The sequence below is a fragment of the Mustela nivalis genome (assembly GCF_964662115.1).
Source record: "Mustela nivalis genome assembly, chromosome: 4".
Lineage (NCBI taxonomy): Eukaryota > Metazoa > Chordata > Mammalia > Carnivora > Mustelidae > Mustela > Mustela nivalis.
In genome coordinates, this window is record NC_139023.1 from 10,813,220 (window position 1) to 10,836,009 (window position 22,790).

Here is a 22,790-nt window from a genome sequence, read left to right on the forward strand (position 1 = left end):
ATTTGCATAGACTTCCACATAGTAATTCCAGGCACAATGCTGCTTATTCTGAGCTTTCTGCCCTGATTGACAGTTAATTAGAACCTTGAGATGTCGGCAGGTGTCGAGATAAAAAGACATCATAAACCCAGTTACAGCACAGACAATGGCTTTTTAATAATCCGTCTAAGTCATGCAGTTCCCAACTATCTCGGGCTTTTTGGATGATAGCTGCTCGATCCTGGAGGACTGCTGAGCAAGGAGGACCTCTGCTGTTAAGAAGGAACCAACATCTACAGAGGGACCGGGAAAGTGCACTTCTGAGAAGGGAAACACAAAGGAGCTTCCACCAGGACATTCACAAAGAACACAGGATTTTTTTTTTCTTTTTAATCAATTTGCTTTCCTTCCACAGAGACGCCAAACTAGCGGGAGATGGACAGACACACCCCCACCGTCCCATCTGCCATTGCTAGTGAATATGATCTTATGATGAATAAGAAAAGTAAGCTGTTGAGAAGATAAAATTATCTCATTTGGAAAGAGAATATGTTAATCACACTGGGACTCTAAATGAAGCCATTCTTTCCCTTTAGTGTCACAGTTTGAGATCCTGGTGTGTACCTCGTACTTGACATGCACCCTGAGGACGACAGCCTCAGCACAGGATGGATGTCTAGAGGCAGAACTTTCTCCCAGAGTCTCCCGGGGCAGAAGGCTGTCAGGATGACTGCCTTCACACACAGCCTCCCCCCGCAGGGGGTTTTGTGAACTCCAAAGATATCTCCTCTTAACTTCATTCTTTCAAGAAAAGGTACTGATTGTACAAATCGTCACAGAGGGGCTATCATTTGCATAGCCTCGTGTTAAGGGCTGTGTGGAAACAAGCAGAGGAGGGAGGCTACTTCTCTGAGAAGCTACAAAGTATGATTTACATTGCACTAAACAAATTATACAATAAAACAGAAGCTTTGCAGTGTGGTATCACTTCGTGCTAAGAGCACATTAAAAACAGTAAGTACTAGGGGTCCCTGGGTGGCTCAGTCAGTTAAGTGTCAGACTCCTGATTTCTGCTCGGATCATGCTCTCAGGGTTGTGAGATCGACCCTGTGTCAGGCTCTGAGCTCAGTGCAGAGCCTGCTGGGATTCTCGCTCGCTCGCTCGCACTCTTTCTGCCCCTCCGCCCCACGGTTTCTCTCTCTTTCTCCTTCTGTCTCTCTCTCAAATAAATAAATCTTTAAAAAATAGTAAGTATTATTCATTTAACAAAATTAGAGAACTCTGAAAAAGTCAAGGGAAGCTTAAAAAAAAATACAGATGCTTTAAGATAAGTAAGATTTGAGTTAGCCAGAAGCAAAGGGGATATTCCAAGTTGGAAGCTGGCGTAGGATGTACTTGGATAATGACAGTGGGGTAGGAGCATAAAGATTTGTTTGAGGGCCTAGGAAGAATTCAGGCTAGCTATAGAGAGACAGGGTCCTTTGGGGCCAAATTTTGAGGGTCTTTAATGCCTCATTCAATGATACCCAGACATTTGGGATTGTACATCTTATTAGTAAAGATTTGGGGGCACGCCGCCCAATGTATATAGGTGTATATGTCTACACATATGTATAACAAGTCCATATTTTGCACTTTATGTAACGTATCTTAAAGAATGAAATATTTTAAATAGTTTTATTCTTTGTTTTTTATGGTATAAAAATCCTTTATGTCATCTGTGAAAAAAATCAATATATCTAATAAGAGCAATATGATTTAATATTTTTGTTAATCTGTTTTCCTTTTTGTTAATCTTTGAATAACACTTTGTGACCTACCGATTCAAAATATAGCTCTGCACATTTTATTTTGATAACTGAGCTTAGTGGCTGACATAGGTAGCAAAAGATACACAAATGGGTTTTTTCTTCACTTTTAAATGAGAAAGACATCTCAAAGGCATTTGTAAGTCCGACAACATTCTGTATTTTATTAAGTGTCAAATGCCTTTAAGCACAATTAAAATATTTGTAGCTATTTGACTTCTTTTTTTAAAGACAGAGACCATGATGCTCACAAAGATTACATGCAGGACTGTTCACCTGCTGAGTATCGCCCCCACAATGGCTAGTTCTTTCTTTCTTTTTTTTTTTTTTAAGATTTTATTTATTTATTTGACAGAGAGAGATCACAAGTAGGCAGAGATAGAGGGAGAGGGAAGTAGGCTCCCTGCTGAGCTGAGAGCCCGATGTGGGATTCGATCCCAGGACCCTGAGATCATGACCTGAGCTGAAGGCAGTGGCTTAACCCACTGAGCCACCCAGGCACCCCCACAATGTATACTTCTGTAAAAGTTGCAGAGGTGAGACAAAGGTAAGATATTTTGACCGTAATTAAGACGGTGTTGTTTTCCACTCTATGTTTTCTGTTACACCTCCTCTGTGTTAGAGGGAACATAAGTGGATGTAACCATTTTGGAGATTTGACTAAGGGGAAGTAGGGTTGGGAGTCCATTTAGCTCGGGTTGAGTGAGAGATCTTTCTGTGGATCTTAAGCTCGTCCGTATGTAGTTAGGTCATGACTAGCCACCCCGGGAGAAGATACCTTCCAGGAGTGCTCCTGCCCACTACGCAGACTCATGTGATGCCAAGGCACACAATCAGAGGTTATACCACCATACGAATGTGTTCTAGGGCATGTAGGGTCAAAAATATCTGGAATTAGGGGCACCTGGGTGGCTCAGTGGGTTAAAGCCTCTGCTTTCGACTCAGGTCGTGATCCCAGGGTCCTGGGATCGAGCCCCATATCAGGCTCTCTGCTCAGCGGGGAGCCTGCTTCCTCCTCTCTCTCTGCCTGCCTCTCTGCCTACTTGTGATCTCTCTCTGTCAAATAAATAAATAAATCTTTAAAAAAAAAATTATCTGGAATTAGAGAGAAACAACGTGTGAGATTATGGAACCAGAAGCAAATCTGTGGAAAATCCTCCCAGTCATCTGATAGGTAACATTATAAATGAACCATTATAAATGAACCATTTGGTTCTCATCGGAAATTCTCCTGTCGCCATGTTCATTTTTAAATAAATCATAGATTTTTTTCCCGGGCTGCTTTCAGGAATTTCTCTTTGTCACTGAGACTTGTAAATTTTACTATTAGGTGACGGGGTGTGGGCCTATTCTTATTGATTTTGAGGGGCGTTCTCTGAACCTCCTGAATTTTGATGCTCGTTCCCTTTGCCATATTGGGGAAATTCTCGTGTAAACCTGGTGATTCACAGACCTGTACCCCTGGGGATAGAAATATATGTTTATAAAAAATAAAAAATTAAAAAAAAATAATAATAATAAAATCTTAAAATAAAAAAAAAAGAAAAAAAAATCATAGATTTTTTGTTTTATTTTTATTGTAGTCTCATGAAACAGAATTTATTATAATTCTTGTGTGTGTGAGGCAGAGATCTACAGCCACCACCATCAGAGAGTATGTCCATGTGTGAAGCCACACGGTTTCTGTGTGCCGTCTATAAGAGCACATCCGAGTCTGTCTCACGTATCTTGTCCTGATGAAATCTGGCAGGACCAGATAAAGCAGCATGCAAAATTGCCACCAACATAACAAAACAAATAAAGAACAGGTGTTCCTACAACAAAACTCCTACATATTTATCAATAAGCCAAAATACATAGTGTAAGAATAATTTCACTGTGCAGGTATGTCGCTAGTTGCAACATGAGGGCATCTTTAAAATGCATTTGAATTTCCTCTTATGAATTGGTATTATTAGTTCAAAGAGCTTTTAAAGTGAGTCTTTCAGGCAGTCCTGTGTGCAATCACCTCAGGATGGCCCGCACTATGGAACCAGTGGCAAAGAAGATCTTTAAAGGAGTTTTAGTAGCTGAACTCTTGGGCGTTTTGGGAGCATATTTTTTATTTAATAAGATGAACACAAGCCAAGATTTCAGGCAAACGATGAGCAAGAAATTTCCATTCATCTTGGAAGTTTATTACAAATCCATTGAAAAGTCCGGAATGTATGGAGTCAGAGAGCAAGATCAAGAATAGCAAAAATTAGGACCAGTCATCGCGTTCAGCCTCCCATCTAAGCTGTTTGTGACCTTTGTGGGGGAAAAGAAAGATGAGCACACCACATTGTGGACTCCTGGCCCCATAGAAGAAGACAGAAACTTCTGGTCTGCCATGGCTCACAGTCATTTCCCATCTATTTTGCAAATCCCTGAGTTTGTTTGTTGCTTTCCTTTGGCATTTATTGTTAAAGATTACTGTTTAACAAATAAAAGACTAGGAGAAGAAAGGAAAAAAAAAGGTGAGTCTTTCATGATAAAATAGCAACCTCCCCCAAAACTTACAGCTCACATATTAACATGATAAAAGCTTCCTCAAATTTGACTACAATCCTACAAGCCGGTATAACATTATTAGTAACAAATTATTAATAATAAAAACAAGTTTTGAAATGTATGAATATCCTTCTATTAGGTCTTTAGGAAATACTGCAAAGTTACTGTCCTACAAGAGGGTGTTCAAAGATGTAGCTAAAAAAATATAAGGAAGAAGCGGAGCTTGAGTGACTCAGTCACTTAAACGGTTACAGTGTGGAGATTCCTCAAGAAATTAAAAATAGAACTTCCCTATGACCCTGCAATTGCACTCCTGGGTATTTACCCAAAGATACAGATGTCGTGAAAAGAAGGGCCATCTGTACCCCAATGTTTATAGCAGCAATGGCCACAGTCGCCAAACTATGGAAAGAACCAAGATGCCCTTCAACGGACGAATGGATAAGGAAGATGTGGTCCATATACACTATGGAGTATGATGCCTCCATCAGAAAGGATGAATACCCAACTTTTGTAGCCACATGGACGGGACTAGAAGAGATTATGCTGAGTGAAATAAGTCGAGCAGAGAGAGTCAATTATCATATGGTTTCACTTATTTGTGGAGCATAACAAAGAGCATGGAGGACATGGGGAGTTAGAGAGGAGAAGGGAGTTGAGGGAAATTGGAAGGGGAGGTGAATCATGAGAGACTGTGGACTCTGAAAAACAAGCTGAGGGTTTTGAAGGGGCGGGGGGTGGGAGGTTGGGGAACCAGGTGGTGGGTATTAGAGAGGGCACGGATTGCATGGAGCACTGGATGTGGTGCAAAAACAACAAATACTGTTACACTGAAAAGAAATAAATTTTTTCCTGTACCCCTGGGGATAAAAATATATGTTTATAAAAAATAAAAATTTAAAAAAAAAAAAAAAAAAAAGGCAAAATAAATAAATAAATAAATAAAGCCTGCCTTTGGCTCAGGTTGTGATCCCAGGGTCCTGTGATCTAGCCCGGATCTTGATCACCAGGGAGCCTGCAGCTCCCCCTGCTTGCACTCTGTGTACATGTGTGAAATAAATAAATAAAATTAAAACATATATTTTTATATATGTATTTATATTTTATACATATTATATATATATGAAGAGGGTATTATAGACACATGTCAGCAGTTCATTTATAAAAACGCTCTGTTATTCTTCTGGATCTTGTGTTGTTTGTGGCGTTTCCTGCTTTTTAAGATGAGTAATTTGTTGTGATCTCTTCTCATTCTAAATAAATGTTCACCTTCACCCTTGACTTGGCATTCACCATTTTGTACTTTCTTTCCTTAAAGAATCCTCCAAATCTAACTGAGGTTCAAGCTCCACAAAAGCAGAGTATTGTCCTTTCTAGGTGTGCAGTTAACAAATATCTTGCTAGTTTAATGGCTTCGTACTTTGACTAACTAAAATCTCAAATACGTTAGACACTTAAAGTGAAATGTATTATGAAATATAAGGACGTGAATTCCTATTTCAAATCATCATTTCAGTAATTTTGAATCTTTTTGATCAAATTCTTGTCACACCTGATTAGTTGCACTATTTTTACTATATAATATGCCTACAGAGAGGAAAAAATGAAACAAGATGAAACCAGAGAGGGAGAAAACCGTAAGAGACTTTTAATCTCAGGAAACAAACTGAGGGTTGTTGGGGTGGGGGGGGAGGGAAGCTGGGAGGGGTAAGTGGGTGATGGACATTGGGGAGGTATGTGCTATGGTGCGCACTGTGTGTTGTGTAAGACTGATGAATCATGGACCTGTATGCATGAAACAAATAATACATAATAATAATATTAATAATAATAATATGGCTTACAAAGCATTTATACTAATACTAGAAATAAAAGCTTGATCTTTTTTTGTTGTTCTCTTATACGTACAGTTACTATTCTCTGCAATCTGATTTTTCTTGCAATCTTTTTTAAGCCGCTTGCCTGTTTCTGAAACCATACAATCAATAAATCATAACTAGATACATCTAAATAGAAAAACATCATGATATGCTGGAAGTTAACCCAAAACATGAGGGAACCACTACTACTACACTCTAAGTACTTTTAAACTTAATTACTTCCAGATATCTCAGGTGTCAAAAAAAAAAAAAGGAAGATATCTCAGGTGTCATGCGTGGTATGGTCACAGGATATACAGTCGGAACGGCCGTTCCTGCATCAATCTGTATATGAGACATTGGAGAAGGTTATTTTCATTTTACCTAAAATTATATAGAATTGTTCATACAGTATATGGAATCAGAGTTTCTGGAACATTCTGCTGATGTCTTTCCCGTCCCCCGGCTCACCACCTCACTGTGGAGATTACTGGCTGAGTTTGTCGGTGTGAACTTACCTTCGAAAACAAGAACACTGAAGATATTTGAGCAGGGGAGAGGCATTAAAGGGCTATTTTGGAAAATTAACCCTAGTGATGCTATTCAAGATGGACCGAACAGTGAAGTCTGAAGGTAGAAAGATGAGTCAGGAGGCCAGGGCAATAATCCAGAAACTGAAGGGACATAATGGAAATGAACAGTGTTGAAATGGGAATGAAAAAGAAGAAACAAAAGCGACTGACCGGATAAAAGAAAATGAACAGAATTTACAATGTATTCACTTTCCAGACAAGATTTGAGGTTGCGGGTGGATTCATCCTATATCGAATTACCAGACTGCTTGTTTGTCCCCCGGGAAAACAGGGTGTTAAAATGTCACAATCACACGAATAAACATACTAGTGAAATTAGAGCAGTGCACACCAACATATGGGGCTTGGCTGCCTAATTAAAATCCTAGTGAGCCAGCAATGGCCTAAAACCATAGAGTTCGGTGACTGCCAAAAGAAAGCAGCAAATTACATACTCAGAGAGGAAACATCTCAGATCTGTCCCAATTGACACTCTCAACCAAAAATTGGCAAAATTTTAAATACCACTTCAGACCAGCTCGGTCAGAAATATCCAAACGTTATATCAAAGTTTAGATCCATATAATAATTTGACACAAAACACCTGGAGCAGTAAATGAGACCATTTACCTTGTTGATAGAGCAGAGCAGTGAATAACACAGGACGGAATGAGGGAGAATACCATCTTACACCATTCCAAAACGTCTATGTTATTAAAACACATTTTTTACACCTATTTTGTTCTTGTTAATATTTTAAGGTACATACCCAGGGTTTAATTTAATTCAATAAATTTAATTTAGTATATAACCAAAAAAAAAAAAAAACTTTAGTATGTAACTAGAGTTAGGGGCACCTGGGTGGCTCAGTGGGTTAAGCCTCTGCCTGCAGCTCAGGTCATGATCTTAGGGTCCTGGGATGGAGCCCCGCATCAGGCTCTCTGCTCAGCAGGGAGGCTGCTTCCCTTCCTCTCTCTCTGCCTGCCTGTTATATCTGTCAAATAAATAAATAAAATCTTTAAAAAAAAAACAGAGTTAAATATTAAATGAAAGGCCTCTAATAAAAACTTTATCTTGCCTTATAACTACTCAGCTTCCCAAACCTTCTCCCTCTAATCATATTTAAGTAATTTTAGAAAAATGTATTTTCCTTTAACATTTCTAGTCATTATATTTTTGCTTTATGCTCTGAGAAATGAAGATTTATCTATTTTACACAACTTCCAACCTAGTTTCCCCCAATCTACACAATAGGACTGTATCCAGTGGTATGTTGGAGCCTAGTAGCGCCAAATTGCAAAAGCTAATTGTTTCAGAAATGTTGCCAATTAAATGTTAAATATAGCCATTTAAATGTTAAATAAAGCCAATTAAATGTTAAATATAGCCATTATTAAAAATTAAATTACACAAACTTATAATTAAATAAGTTATGTTAGAAGTAAAGGTAATAAGGCGCGCCTGGGTGGCTCAGTTGGTTAATGGTCCAACTCAATTTCAGCTCAGGACCTGATCTCATGGGTCATGAGACTGAGCCCTGAGTCAGGCTCTGTGATCAGGGGGAGTCTGCTTGGATATACTCTCCCTCTGCCCCTTCCCTAGCTGACACTCTCTCTCTCTCTCAAATTAATAAATAAATATTTTTTTAAAAGTAAAGGTAATGAACATCAAAATTCCTAATCATGTTACTACATTTTACTATTATCTGTCCTGTTGAAGTTACTTCCATTTATTGTATCTGTATTGTAGAAATACTAAAAAATGCTATGCTGCTACCCACAACTTCCCAACTCTGTGTTCAGGACACCTTGATCATTCGATATTGACCATGGTGGGTACATTTCTCCACTGAAATCAGCAGATGTCACAAATCTGGGCTTTTAATTTTATTAATTGTCAAGACTTTAGAACCAGGAAAATAATGGAGATAAGTTTAATAATTTAGATATAACCTAAAAGTGTGTTATGTCTGTACCCATTACATTGCAAATAGAATGAAAAATGAAGGAACGCTTTTCCATTATTCATTTGAGCAATGAAGTCATTCATGTCATTGGTAAATGAGTGCAGTCCTGACATATGTCTTCATTGTTTCATTTTTCTTACTTCTTTTTAAATGTAGCATATTCTATTTTTAATGAAGAATTTTATTTTATTTTATTTTAATATTTTATTTATTTATTTGACAGAGAGAAACTCAGAAACAGAGAGAACACAAACAGAATGAGTAGGAGAGGGAGAAGCAGGCCTCCCACTGAGCAGGGAGCCCAATGAGGGGCTCGATCCCAGAACCCCAGGACCATGTCTCCAGCCAAAAGCAGACACCTAACAAATAAGCCACCGAGGAACGCCTTTCTTACCTTTGTTTTTAAAGATTTATTTTATTTAATTGAAAGATGGAGAGCATGAGCAGGAAAGGAGGAGGGAGAGGGAGAGGTAATCTCAAGCAGACTCTGAGCTTGGTGCAGTCTGACATGGGGCTGGATCTCATGACCCTGAGATCATGACCTGAGCCAGAACGAAGAGTCGGATGCTTAACTGACTGACCCAACCAGGTACCCCTCATTTCTCTTACTTGTCAAGGTAAAAAAAAATTCAACTAACATTCATATCAGAAGTATCTTCATTTATCAGTCACAATTATAGGTTAGCTATTATTCCAAGAATTCAGCAAAACTCAACAAAAGCATAATGTAAGAATCAATGACTATAGAATCTACTATAAAAAGTCATGAATACTTCATTATTTATAAATTGTGGGCTATATATCCTTTATACAAGTAAACTTTATCATAAATGTATGTTTGTAGATATGTCCGTTTTTTAGTTTATTAGCACACTACTGGTTATATAATTATTTTTAACAAGTTCATAAATAATACTTGCATATGTGATCATATAAATATTGTTCACTAAAGAAACAAATGTTTTCTTTCTTAGATAAAGGTTTTTCCTGAAGTTTCTTTTTTTTTTTTAAAGATTTTATTTATTTATTTTATAGACAGAGATCACAGGTAGGCAGAGAGGCAGACAGAGAGAGGGGGAAGCAGGCTCCCCACTGAGCAGAGAGCCCAATGTGAGGCTTGATCCCAGGACCCCGAGATCATGACCTGAGCCGAAGGCAGAGGCTTAACCCACTGTTTAACCCACTGTTTAAACTTCTGAAGTTTCTAATTGCCTTTTTCCTTCTTGTACAATCTTTATTATAATTATTCTCCATTTTTTTTTCCCAAAAGCTCCATTGTATCCGTGATACTATGTTATCTTTTACAGGTATGGGGGGAATTAACCTTCCGAGCCCTCTGGCATTTTACTGCAATTTAAATACATTCTAGGTCTCTAGCGTAAGAGTTACCCTGGGACTTTAATGACTTCTTTTTAATTTTTATATCTTAAGTCTTCTTCTTTCTTAAATTTTTTCTTTTGTTTTACTGGAAAACTTCCTCAATAAATCTCTTCAGAAACAATATGTGAAAGATAAATTTCTTAAGCCCTTGGACATATTAAAAAGTCTTTATTCTGTGACAGTTTTATTGATAGTTTGGTTAGGTATAGAATTCTAGGTTTGAAATAATTTTCTCTTAAATTTTAGTTATTCCTCTAATGCCTCCAAGCAATCTGATTTCCTTGAGAAATTCAGTGACATTTAGAGTATCTCTTCTTTGAAAGTAATCTAAACTTTTGCTTTGGAAACTTTTTTTTTTAATTTTTTTTATTTTTTATAAACATATATTTTTATCCCCAGGGGTACAGGTCTGTGAATCACCAGGTTTACACACTTCACAGCACTCACCAAAGCACATACCCTCCCCAATGTCCATAATCCCACCCCCTTCTCCCAAACCCCCTCCTCCCAGCAACCCTCAGTTTGTTTTGTGAGATTAAGAGTCACTTATGGTTTGTCTCCCTCCCAATCCCATCTTGTCCTACCCACTTAAGCCTCCATGTTGCATCACCACTTCCTCATATCAGGGAGATCATATGATAGTTGTCTTTCTCTGCTTGACTTATTTCGCTAAGCATGATACGCTCTAGTTCCATCCATGTTGTCGCAAATGGCAAGATTTCATTTCTTTTGATGGCTGCATAGTATTCCATTGTGTATATATACCACATCTTCTTGATCCATTCATCTGTTGATAGACATCTAGGTTCTTTCCATAGTTTGGCTATTGTGGACATTGCTGCTATAAACATTCGGGTGCATGTGCCCCTTTGGATCACTACATTTGTATCTTTAGGGTAAATACCCAATAGTGCAATTGCTGGATCATAGGGCAGTTCTATTTTCAACATTTTGAGGAACCTCCATGCTGTTTTCCAGAGTGGCTGCACCAGCTTGCATTCCCACCAACAGTGGAGGAGGGTTCCCCTTTCTCCGCATCCTCGCCAGCATCTGTCATTTCCTGACTTGTTGATTTTAGCCATTCTGACTGGTGTGAGGTGATATCTCATTGTGGTTTTGATTTGTATTTTCCTGATGCCGAGTGATATGGAGCACTTTTTCATGTGTCTGTTGGCCATCTGGATGTCTTCTTTGCAGAAATGTCTGTTCATGTCGTCTGCCCATTTCTTGATTGGATTATTTGTTCTTTGGGTGTTGAGTTTGCTAAGTTCTTTATAGATTCTGGACACTAGTCCTTTCTTTGGAAACTTTTTAAAAATTCTTTTTCCTTAGCATATTGCAGTGTAATACTTATGTGCCTTGATATGGGTCTTTTGCACTCATTTTAAAAGGATTCAAAGTGCCCTTTGATCTAGAAACCTGCTATACTTCAACTTTTATATTATGTATTTGTTATATTTCTTCCTTCTGTTTACTCTGTTATTTCTTTCTAGAATGCCAGTTAGTTGACTGCTACTTTAAGTCTCTGTTCCCCCATTTTCCTTTTCTTTTACTTTTTGTTATACTATCTGAGAGATTTTCTTCTGCTGATTTCTTTTTCAGCCATCACATTTTAACTTTTCAAGAGATCTTTCTTTTCTCTTTTATCTTTTCATTTGATCCTGCTCTAGTTTTATGGAAGTAGTATCTTTCTTCTCACTATAAGAACATTAATTTTGGTTTGTCTTTTGAAGTTCTTGGCAATATCACTGTTTCTCTGTATTTACATTGTCTATTTGTTTATTTCTGTCTCTTTTTTTTAAGATTTTATTTATTCATTTGATAGATAGAGATCACAAGTAGGCAGAGAGGCAGGCAGAGAGAGAGGAGGAAGCAGGCTCCCTGCTGATCAGAGAGCCCAACAATGAAGCAGGGCTCGATCCCAGGACCCTGAGATCATGACTTGAGATGAAGGCAGAGGCTTTAACCCACTGAGCCACCCAGGTACCTCTATTTCTGTCTCTTCTTTCACAAAGCAAACTTTCTACAGTTTTTTGTTGTTTCTTGATTACTCTTCATAGTGACAAGAGGCACATACCTATGAAAAAAGTGGCTGGAAGTGCTGTATAGAGTAATCGTTTTAACCAATAGATTTCTCTTTGTGGTGGATAGGCAAGGACATGTCCATGGGAATCATCTGGGGGGGAACTCTATGGCCAGCATGTAGAGATCCAGGAAAGTTCAATTTCTTTTTTAAGATTATTTATTTACTTACTTATTTGAGAGAGAGAAAGCGCACAGAGGGAGAGAGAGAAGCAGACTCCCCACTAAGCTTGATGCAGGGATTGATCCCAGGACCCTGAGATCATGACCTGAGTCAAAGGCAGAGGCTTAACCAACTGAGCCACCCAGGTGCCCCAGAAAGTTCAATTTCTTCAGGGAAAAAAGTTCTAATGGGGGAGTATGAGGAGTCATTTGCTGCAAGTGTTATGCAATCAGCCTTTTTAAGGCCTTTTTTCCACTCTCCTCTTCATCTAGCATCTCAGAACCTGAAGCCTTAAAAAGTTCTGTGGGCACAAATGAAACTTCTATAATTCTGTGTTGTCTTCTGAAAACACTCAATGGTAAATATACCATTATACCACGTAGCTATGGCAATTATCTCTATTCCATCTACTTACTGACTCCAAAATTCTGTCGAAATCTTTCTGGTTTCCAACAATGACTGAAAAGTTTATTTAGACCACCCTCCTACTGAAAATGACTAACACTGCCAGATCAAATATTTGTTCAGTCTTCTTTAAAACTTCAAAGCGATCACAAGATATTAAGCAATTACCAGGTCAAAATTGAAAGGAAAGCAGAGACTGGAGAGATAAGCCAGCACAGAGACGGTATTGCCCTAATAACATTTGACAACCCAAGAGAAGAAAACAAAGGCCCCAGGCACACACAGTGTGGAGATTCCAAAAGGAGAAGCTCTCTTCAGTAAGTTAAGGTTCCAAAGGACTACAAATTCTTAAAATAGGGAAGCTTTATCACCTGGGTAGACCAAGGAACCTGGACCCATGAACACAGTTGAGGTGATCTCAGGCTGGTGCCTAACGGAAGCGAGGCAAAACTTCTCTGGAGATGGCAAACAGGATAAATAAAAAGAAATTCAAATGGAAAGAGCAGCACTACAAAGAAAACAATAAATTTTAAAAATCATAAAATCATCCAGAGATAAGAAGGAAAGTAACTAAAAATAAGGAACAGGTAGGTAGCTTCTCAACAGCAATACTGGAAACCAGAAGATAGTGGGATTATATCTTTAACGAGCTGAAAGACAGTATTTGCCAACTGGAATTCTACAACTAGTAATTGTTCAAGAATAAAGGCATAATAAAGATATTTTAAGAAAAACAAAAACAGGGGCGCCTGGGTGGCTCAGTGTGTTAAGCTTCTGCCTTTGGCTCAGGTCATGATCTCAGGGTCCTGGGATCAAGCCCCACATCGGGCTCTCTGCCCAGCAGGGAGCCTGCTTCCTCCTCTCTCTGCCTGCCTCTCTGCCTGCCTCTCTGTGATCCTTCTCTCTCTCTGTCAAATAAATAAGTAAAATTTTTAAGAAATGAAAAGCAAAAACAGAGACACCACTGCAAATAAATCTTCAGTAAAGAAAATCCTAAAGAGTATACTTGGGGCACAAGAAAGTACTTCCAAATAAAATCCTAAAGAAGACAAAAGTAATAAAGAGCAAAATAAAGTGGTAAGTACATAGATAAATCTAAAAAACATTGCCTTTATAAAATAGCAAGAGTAATATCCTTTGGGTTAATCAGCTCATGACAATTACCACCTATCCAAACAGGAATGATGTATATGAGGTTAAGAAGTCCTAAGGACCTTTATTGTCTAAGAAGAGAATATAGGTATTGATTACCTTTAGATTTTGATTAATTAAATATTCATGTTGTAATTTCTAGAAAAACCACTAAAGGAATAGAAATAGAAAATACAATTTCCAAAAACAATTAAGGTAGAAATCAATAACAAAAAGACTACTGGAAAATAGGTTTGGAAGTTAAGAAATAAACTTGGAAATTTTGCATTATCAAAGAAGAACTCATAATGGAAATGAGAAATTATTTTGAATTACAATAGAGTTACTACATCAGACCCCTTCCATCTTGGAAGGGCTAGCCGGTCATCCTTGCAAGGGTAGAACCCTCTGCCACATCAGTAATGTGGGAATTCTCCCATTAAAGAATAGCCACTATCACATTCTCTTTGACACTGAGGAGTGTGAAGAGGCTTTACTACTTTCAGTTTAGAAAAGTCTCTAGAGGAAAAGGAGATGAACACGTTTCAATCAGCCAGTTGTAGCAAAATTCCGTTATGTCATTTTAAACAGCTCTAAGAAACTGCACAATCTGATGCACCATGTTCCCTTTTTTCCTTTCATTAGGCTTTAAAATTTTTACCAATCCCTACCTAGTTTTATTCCAAGCATAAGACAAATTCATTTACAAGCCATCTATGTTGTTGAGAATTTTTCTAATTCCACTTCATTACAGGATTTTATTTATACTTAAAATTTATATTTAAAGTTACAGGATTTTATTTCTATTTAAAATTATAGGATTTTATTTATATTTAAAATCTTATTTATATTTATATTTTTACAAGCACCTTTAAATGCCCTTTCAAAAAAATTCTTCCTTACGCTAACTCGGGTAATAAAACCAGTTTCCTTACACTGAAAATCAGCTGGTATCTACCTTCTGATTTCAATCTTACAGAAAATCATTATAAATTCTCAAGTTTTAAGCACTGTGTGGGGTAGGGGGAGTGTGTGGATGTGTGTGTTGATCCATTTTGTGTGAAAGTAGGAATTTTGAGCCAGGTATGTTATTTGAAACAGAAAATTGGTTTCACGCTAACAAAAGCAGACAAAAACAATCTTCAACTGAACTTAGTCTCAGACATGTTGGCAAACCATACAAACAGGGAAGCACATTTTACTTTCCTAAATGTATATGAGTTAATCTGCATACCCAAAAAAAGGCTTTTTTGGTCTATTAACAGAGTGTGGGTTAAACACTTTTCAAATGAAAAGTTACTAACCACGATAAGAAAATAATATTTTATTCTTATCTTTAAAAATATTTCTGGGGCGCCTGGGTGGCTCAGTGGGTTAAAGCCTCTGCCTTCAGCTAAGGTCATGATCTCAGGGTCCTGGGATTGAGCCCTGAATCAGGCTCTCTGCTCAGCAGGGAGCCTGCTTCCCCACCCCCTCCTGCCTGCCTCTCTGCCTACTTGTGATCTCTGTCTGTCAAATAAATAAATAATGTCTTAAAAAAAATATTTCTGAGAGAATTTTAATTCCCAGAAGCAACCTACCAAATAATAACTTGTAGAATTAAATTAAATATTTGTGTTATCTTTCTACTATAAATAAAGAAATAAATAATAAAGTATAAGACTTTTCTCACCTTATATAACAGAACTCTATTTTCAGTAAACATACAGTTCACTGAATTTCAATTTGCCTGAAAATACATCTCTATTAATAAAACAATTTGTGGCAGTAAAAAAATATAACTATTTATATATATAGTGTAGATATGTATATGTGTATATGTATGTACATATGTATATATAAGACCACTGCTCTCCAAACCTCCTCATTTTGGAAAAATGTAGTAGATAACGTGCAGATTAATTGTTCTTAATGAAGAACATGAAGCAAACTTCGGCATCAACAAATTTTAAGCCATCATATTGGTTCCCAGTGTGTCTCACTGCTCTTATCCCTACCTCTAACCTAATAACTAAGTTCAGCCTTTTTAGATTTTGATTTTTTTATTAAACATGGATCCAGTCTGCTAATAAGTATGCCTATTAATTATTTTGTTTGTAGAAAGATATCATCAAAAAAGTGATTTATAATGTTATTAGGGCATGTACTTTTAATTATACACTGAAATGTATTCCAGGAGTGATACCCCGTCTCTTTAGACGCCTATCCAACAATTTACTTTTGTACAAAGTACACCTGTAGACCACTAACCCAGTAAATCTTACTCAGTAAGTTAGGAGACAGTGTTACCATTTGTAGTCATCTGAAGAATCCAGTCGTTCTCTATTAACTTACAAATTCACTGCACTTAGAGATACAAAGAGAACAAAGTCCAACTGAAAGTGTAAACGGAAGCTGGGCAGAATCTAATTCAATTATCAGGGCTGGAATTATTCCAGGACTCCACCTGCTATAAGGAAAGTACCCTGGGATCTTTAATGACCACAAGTGGTCAGGATTCCAGTTTTACAGCTCATCCAATTAATTGCCAAGCACATCTTCTGCTATACCATTAAGTGACAGGGCTGGGGAATCTGTTCTGCTAATTAAGAACTTGGGGCTTCGTGTGAGTTTCCCAGAGGACTTTTCAGGGTACGCGGGTATATGTGCATGGCCTTGTAAACATGCACTTAATAAGAGATACTTCTATTACGGAGAGTGAACAAGAGATATTTCAGCCATTTCTTCTACAAACCATTAGCATTAGACGATCTCTACAGCACAAGTCAGACTAGGGTTGGAAAATGCTGGACTCCTGGGCAGTTTCCAGGGCCCACCCCTACTCTGCCCCTTCCTTATGGTCAAATGTAGAATATACAGATTGCTTTGCACAGTCCCAATTACCCTCTGGAGGAATTCACCCTTGTTTTTTATAGCACGTCTTACTGCAGGACCTTAATATACTCTCCAAGGTGAAACTTGGGTGTAAAGATCCTCTTTTTCTCATATTCCTACATTACAATGTGACTCTAACTTCCTCAATTTCCCTCTCTTTAACGGAAACAAAATCATACCTGCCCTTTCAAAAACTGAAGTCTGAGAAATAACCATTAAATATTTTTTCCCAAAGTGAAAAATAGGAAAGCCTCTTCAAACAGCCTAGCTCAGTGGTTCTCAGACCAGTTGCATTTGAGCCACTTTGAAGTTTATTAAAAATAGAAATCTCCAGGTCCCACTCCAGAGCTACTGAATCAGAATGACCAAGGATAGGAGCAAGGTATTTGAATTTTCAACGAGCTTACGAGCTCAGTCTGCTCGTTTGAAAACCACTGGACTCTGACTTCCCTTGGAGGCAAAATAACAAAAGTCCTTTGTGGGATTCTGAAAAGAAAACCTGCCCATAGATCACACACATTACACACAATATCTTTCTCCTCTTCCTGTGCTTATTTTGTTTGGTGGCCCTGCCATTGCTTCTATTTTAAATCCCACCATTTCAGTTATCAAGCTTAATTTCTTTCTTTCCAGGAAGCATTGTGTTAAATTACTTTGGGATCTTATTAAAATTGATGCTAATTAACCTGACCACATTTATTTTCACACTCAGATAATATGAGTAATCCATGAGAGACATTGAACTTTAGACACCAGGGAAGTTAAAATGCCTGTGACGCAAATAGACGCATTAGAAAAAGATGATTGGACAGTTTAAAAGTAGCTGAATGCTACTTTTTCCTGTTACTGTAGCTGATGTTCCAACATAATCACTTGTTTTTAATTAGTGGGAAAGGAGATGTTTGAAGACATTGCAGAAATCTGGTACCATAGCAGCCAGGGTAAAATGAAGATGGCCAAAACTCTCCAGTGCAGTTGGGATTTTATTCATCTGTAAAATGAGTTGGTTGCAGTGCAGGATCTCCTAACTCCCCTCTCACTCCAAACTACCAGCAGTCCATGACTGTGCAGTATCGTTGAACAGAGTCCTCGGAAATTCAGCAAGTATCTGAACATGTAAAATTAGCCAAGTCATCTGTTCCATAGACCTGGAAGGGTTAAATGACTTTAAGAAAGCAATCCAGGAATACTTACAGGTCAACTAGGGTGACTAATTGCCCAGGTTTGCTCAGTACGAAGGGGTTTGCCAAGACATGGGACTTCAGGGTTAACACCTTGACAGTTACAGCCAAACCCAGACAGCTGGTCAGTGTAAGGCCAGAGGTTGAGTTTATGATATCTAAATGAAAATTTTTTAGCTTATAAATGTAATTATGCTTTTGACATCCTGAGAGGTGAACGTGGAGCTCCCTAGATTTTGGGCTCATGGCTGGGATGTGACAAGTTACTTCTAATCTTCTGCGGTATCCCAACAATGATTAAAATAAAAAATAGTATCTGAGCAAAAACAAACAAACAAACAATAACAACAACAACAAAACCTGTAAGCCTTATCGGAGCTGATGGCAAAAGGTATGATCTAAGTAATAAGCAACAGAGCTCTTAGAAGGAATGTAGATAACCATCTTTATTAGGGAGGGATCTGGGGATCGTGTTGTGCATTAGCACTGGTCTATGCATAGTACTTCAAACTAAAGAATTTGTTAAGAAACAAATTATTTATAAACAATCTGTGCCCCAAAAATAAAAACTAAAATTAAAAAAGAGTCTAGTGCCTCCCAAATTGTTTGTTTTTGTTTTGTTTTAAAGCTGACTTTAAAATGAACTTCTCTCTCTCAGGGGTAAACATGGACATTCTCTGCAACAGTACCTCGTTGCCTGGCTCCTCAGCTTATGTTTCTGACCCTCAGATATGCCTGCTTCATGGATTGAGTAAGATCAAGGATCCATCCAGAGAACTTATAAAGATGAACTCATTTAAATAAGGAATTATTTCCCTTCACCATAAAGTTAATGTGAAAGATAACTTGTGTTTAAAAATGTATAGTTGAGGAAAGAAGATCCTATGGAGATGCTACAGCAGAAAATACCATCTGTCTCCCCGCCCCCCCACCCCAGACGACAATTACACTGGCAGAATCTGTCTGATGTAACTACTTGGGAACTCTGGAGACTATCAAAGGTTTGCAACTTCCAGGGGAAGGTTTGGACTATAAAATTGTGTTTACTGTCAGTCAATTTTATCTGTTAGCACAGGAAATGAGAGACAAAAAAAAAAAAAAAAAGCTATAAGGTGTACAGAAAACAAATAGCAAAATGACAGAACTACCTCCTTATCAGTAATTACTTTAAATGTAAATAGACTAAACTCTCCAATCAAAAGACAGAGATTGGCAAAATGGAAAACACACACACGATTCAACTATATGTTTTCTACCACTATATATAGTGTCTTTAGATCCAAAGACACTAACAGGTTGAAAGTGAAAGCATGGAAAAAGACATTTGATGCAAACAATAACCAAGAGAGCAGGAGTGACTATATTCAATCAGACAAAATAAACTTTAAGTCAAAGGAGGTTTTTAATGGATGTATGGTTTTAGTTTTACAAGATGAAAAGTTTTTAGTTTTGCAAGATGAAAAGAATTCTGTGGATAGATTGTGGCAACACAACACTATGAAGTTACTTAATATTACTGAACTATACACTTAAAAAATGGTTAGGATGGTACATTTTATACTACATGTATTTTACAATAATAGACCAATTTTAAAGAAAAAAATATGTTTGTGTTTTATATAATCTCCTGATTCAGAAAAAGACTTGGCTTTTTTAGGAGGTGGTAATTATGCTTGCAGAGACGATAAGATAACCTCTATTACGAGTTATTAAAGCAAGTTAGAGAGAATGTCCAATTAGCTGGTCCCTAAATCCAAATGGATTCGTTTCTTGACTGACTTCTCAGCCACACTTCACACAATTTATCACTCCCTTTTTTTATATGAATAAAACGTCAAACTTCTAAATATAAAAGATTTCTAAATCTAATATTGTAATAGTGTCCTGAGGTTTATTGAAGCCTGAGACAAAAGGAAATTCAGTAATCCTGATCTTGTCTTTTTTTTTTAAACAGAACTTTTTTTAAAGATTCTATTTATTTAATCAAGAGAAAGCGAGCGAGAAAAAGAGAAAGCATGGGGGGGGGGGGCTGGCCGGTGAGGAGGGGCAGAGGGAGAAGAAGAAGCAGACTCCCTGCTAAGCAAGGAGCCCAATGTGGGGCTCCTTCCCAGGACTCCAAGATCATGACTCAAGCCGACAGCAGACACTTAACCAACTGAGCCACCCAGGAGTCCCAATTCTGATCTTGTCTTTATTTAGAAATTAGCTCATCATGAATTTTTGCTTCAACATAGTTGTTTTGTTTTTTTTAATAAAGTGTTAAAATATTATTTACCTCAATACAGGTTTTTTTGGGCACTCCCTTAAACTTTGTGACCTGAGGAAAGTTTCAGCCCTGAAAGGACTTTTTTGGTGTCACCTCTGTGGTATCACAGTTTGCTGGTTTTTCTCTCTTTCTGGCCTCTCCTCAATCTTTTTTGCAGCTCTTCCTGTCTGTCAACTAAATGTCTATGTTCTTTAGGGTTCTTGGTTCTTTTTAAGTCTTCTCTCCTTTCTCTGCACATTATCACCGGGGTTATCTCAGCTACTTCCATATTCTATTGATTCTCAAACTGTTTCCAGCCACAGTATATAGATAATTTAACCTTAATCTAACCCCGAGTCTTCTGCCTTTGTGGTCAGTCCCTATTCCCACAATGCATTTCTGGAGACATACTTCCCACTTCCAACGAAGTACTTCCTCCTGCCAAAATTGGAATCTGTGCCCACCAAAACCTTCTCCGCACCTCCATCATGCCTGCCCTCTGCGCTATGGTACAGGAGGGAAAGAAAGAACAGACGCCCTCCAGATCCTCCATTTTATCCTTCCCTCCACTTTAGCTGCCTGTTCCTCAACTACGCCAAAGTATTTCTCAATTTCACAACTTTATATACACAGTCCTCTCCATCTGGCATATTTCCTTATTTTACTAGCAAACTCCTACTTATCCTTCAAGTTTCAGCCTACATATCCCTTCCAGGGAGACCTTCTCTGACCTCTAGATTATAATAGGTTCTCTTGCCATGTGTACCTATAGGACTCTGTACCTTCTCTTTCATACCCCACATTATGCATTATTGTAACTAATTGCTCCATTTTCTATCTTCCCTACTAGACCACAAGGTCCATGAGGGACCTCCCAAATTGCAGAAGTCATACCCTTCCAATTCATTATATATATCCAGCTCTAACATGGTGCCCAGGATTTCTCAGTCACTCAATCAGTAATTATGTAAGGGAAGGAGGTTGGTCAGTGAAAATCAAACACCATCCAAATAGAACCTGTGCAATCAATAAACAATTGAGCCAAGAGCAAAAGGCAGCCATTGCAAAGATCACAAAGTCCAGCCACTATTAGGGACCAGCTAAATAAAGTCTTACTTTTTTTCTAATCTTGGGCACATATTTTTGCTAAATAATCAGGACTCTTTGCTCTAAAGCTGTCTGTATAATAGGCAGAACACAGTCCATTCGTTGGCTTGATTGTCCTGTGGCCTCTGAAATCTTGGCAGACGTCTGCCAGGCCATCTGGCCTTTAGCATCCCTCTTGAAACTCATTTCTGCTTTTCTGTGATCCAATGCTCTGCCCATTGATCTTTCCCAGGATATAGGGATTTTTTTACTTGTTGTTTGCTGGCGATTGCATCTCACCAAGAGTCCTACAGAACGGCTTCACAAAGCAATAGGAAAGAGACACAAGTTTTCCAGATCCCAAAAGCTCATTGCAAAGTTGAAACTCTTTCTTAACATAGTTAGATTCATAAGGTTCTTCTGAAAAGATTAAGCTGATCCAACAGAAAGCCATATTATATAGTGTGTAAAACTAACACATACAAACTTACTGGCCAAGAATTTGAAAAAAGTTCAATTCTACAGGTTACAAAAACATAGAAAACCCAAAAAGCCCTCAATTGCCTAAATTTTAGCCTGTCCATTGACAACTGATGGAATATATGTAAGTAAAAGTCAACGATTTCAAGCTACAAAATGTAGGACTTGGCCCTGGTGACTTCATGGAAGACTGAAGGAGAAGAAAGAGATCTTCCTTATCCTGAAAGAATGAAGACTGTCATATGAGCTGAACATGTGCACAAAAACCCAGTTTCTTGTTATTACAAAAAAAAAAAGTGCAAAAAATTATAAAGAGAAAATAGCGAACTTCATTAACCTCACTCTAATACTCGCCATTAACATGCGGGGGATTTGTCAGAAAACGCTCTCAGAGCTTCCCCTGAGACTTACATAGCTCATAAAACATACTAACAGATAAGCATCATCCATGAAAACACTGCAGCCTTAAATATTAAAAAATGGTAGAGTTGAATGTCAGTCCTCTTAAAGGTGTTTTTTCCCCTGTGTCAGTGTAAGCACAAGTCCTATTTATAATACAATGCCAAAAATAGACACAGGCTGCCTAGTGTTTGGAGAAAGATCCTGTATGTGCTACTCCACTCCGCAAAGTCTCCTTACAATAAATGTGATCATCTTTCCAATCCGTTTTTCCTGGGATCTGTCCCTCTGAGCACCAATATGCAAGCCGTGGATGCTTAGATGAACACGTGAGGGGACAGCTGGGTAACACAAAACTTGAGTCTCTGACTGTCTCCCAAATTGCAGAGGATAAAACTCCCTCGCAGAAGGGCCACTACATTTTATTACTGTGTCCCACTCTTGGATTTCTTACAATGCCGTATCCTCATATTTTTCTTCCAATTAGAAATTCATAAGGGAAATCTGTGTACTGAAAGGTATAATGAGGGACACACTTTAGATCTTTTCCCCAAGAGGACAGAGTTATCAGCCCCTGAGATTTTTTTTTAACAGTCTGGCTGACGTTTTGGTGCCAACACCAACTGCTGGTTAAATCATCTAATCAGC

The 22,790-nt window shown here is 37.9% G+C and overlaps 1 protein-coding gene and 1 pseudogene across 3 annotated transcripts in view; one reads left to right on the top strand and one right to left on the bottom strand.

Annotated features, from left to right (window-relative positions):
* Positions 1-22,790, bottom strand: part of SLC4A4 (solute carrier family 4 member 4) — a 462,487-nt gene that overhangs the window by 418,667 nt on the left and 21,030 nt on the right. The gene's annotated exons all lie outside the window — the stretch shown is intronic.
* On the top strand, positions 3,781-4,284 carry LOC309863193 (protein CEBPZOS pseudogene; annotated as a pseudogene). The gene has a single exon. The product of its transcript is annotated as a protein CEBPZOS pseudogene (transcript).